This window comes from Capricornis sumatraensis, chromosome 5 (assembly GCF_032405125.1).
Source record: "Capricornis sumatraensis isolate serow.1 chromosome 5, serow.2, whole genome shotgun sequence".
Lineage (NCBI taxonomy): Eukaryota > Metazoa > Chordata > Mammalia > Artiodactyla > Bovidae > Capricornis > Capricornis sumatraensis.
Genome location: NC_091073.1, coordinates 56,770,000 through 56,771,945, shown reverse-complemented (window position 1 = coordinate 56,771,945; position 1,946 = coordinate 56,770,000). Strand labels below are relative to the sequence as shown.

At 41.6% G+C, this 1,946-nt stretch overlaps 1 pseudogene; it reads right to left on the bottom strand.

Moving 5' to 3' along the window:
- Positions 1-436: 436 nt before the first annotated feature.
- LOC138080366 (mitochondrial carrier homolog 2-like) lies at positions 437-995 on the bottom strand (annotated as a pseudogene).
- Positions 996-1,946: the final 951 nt, after the last annotated feature.

Sequence of the window (1,946 nt, the reverse complement as noted above, 5' to 3'; positions counted from 1 at the left end):
GAAATGGAAAGAACTGCCAGTTCCCTGCAAGCAACTTGGCAAATGTAGCCTGTTGGGTTCCCCCTTAAATGATGTTTCCTTCAATTTGCTTACAAATATTTCTCTAACAGTATGTCACTTCCTTTTCAGAGTTGGGATTCCCTGTTAAGTCATCCAGGATGCCTTTCTATTGCTCTTTCCATTATGATGTACAGGCTCTTCTATGTACGTATTCTTGAAGGTTTTTCTTCATTCATGGTTCTTATTCAGGAGAGGACTGTTTTTTTTTTTTTGGCTTCTTAGTTTATTTACTGCCATAATGTCTGCCATTTTTATTCATTTTCTCAAGATTGACTGATTATTAAAAAATATGCCACACTTTATAGAAATCAACACTCTCTCCCATATTTCTGTGCATCTGGGACTACAGAAATGTCACTGTCCTTGCCCCACATCTTCAAATTACCATTCTTGGATCACAACAATAAGTCTTCCCAAAGGAAAAGACAGGTTATTTCTTGGCTAATATATCCCCTTTTTTGTAGCATGCACCAGCCATATAAATAAGAAGTATATATTAGGGGGTAAGGACGACATCCATGAGCAAGTCCACAGCTGTTGACAGTCATAAGACTAGAGACAAGCATAAAGGAATATGTAAATATACTGGCAAAAAATCATGTGACAACTAGGAACCAACTCTTCATTTCATTCATGGTGGAAACTCCACTGTCCAACGCATGGACACTGGTTAGTAGACCAGTGAGTACAGAGCCACAAAGAGATGATGTCACCTAGGAGGTGAGGAACGAGATCTGCAAAAATCCTAGGATGCCCTCTTCCTGGTAGACAATTATGAGTAGACCAGTGAGTACAGAGCCACAAAGAGATGATGTCACCTAGGAGGTGAGGAACGAGATCTGCAAAAATCCTAGGATGCCCTCTTCCTGGTAGACAATTACTATGGAGTCACAAAACCCATAATACCTGGATTCTCTCCCAATGAATTGTACCATAGATCTCAGAGTAATCATGTGAAAGGGATGTGTGATGAGAGCAAAGAGCACAACGCACTCTCTCAAGTTGTCTCCTTGATAACTCTGTCAAAGGAAGATGAAACTTCTTTCTCTATGTTTCCAGATCCTGACTCCTCAACCTTGTTACACTTCTGGTAATTCTGTATAACTTTATCATGGACCACAGTTCCAAGGATTTCTGAAGAGTCTTGGAGTTAAGCCTGTGAACAACCTATGCTTCCCATAGATGTTCACAATGTGCTGAGCATAACAAAACAGACCAGGAAGCTGACACACTTGCTGCCCCAAAATATCTGTCCTATTGCTGGAGTTAGAGGCTCATATCCCACCTCGTTGAGCAGCTTCATATACATAAGCAGCTGGAACGGAAAGGTGAAATCGGAACCGATTAGCATGTGACTGGCTAAGTCCAACAATATGGCACCTGCTGACAGACAGACAGCCGCCGAGCAACAGAGCCCGCCTGATATCACGTGCCAAGGCCACCAGCTTCACTGGCCCAATCTCATACACACCCACATACTCACCAACGTGTGTCTCGCTGCCCAACTTCTGCCTTTTAAAACACATTGAGAAAATCAGCATTTTCAAGTTTCCCCTAGATTACTGCTTTTCAAAGTTTAATGTGCACATGAATACCTGGATATCTTGTTAAAAAGCAGATTCTGTCTCAGTAAATCTGGAAATTGGACCTGAGATTCAGATTTGTACCTGAATGCTGCAGGTCCTTCTGAGTAGCAAGATCCTAGTCACTAACTTGAGTAAGACATGGAGAGAGGTGAAAATAAAGTAGCTCTCAGTCAGAGTAAAGAATAATTGAAAGAGAGATTATTTGGCCCTCTGAAAAGATTCTACAGTCTGTCCCATACCTATAACCCCCCATACTATTGCAGGGAGGAAGCCAATTCTGACTCCATGTTGGAAAATGTT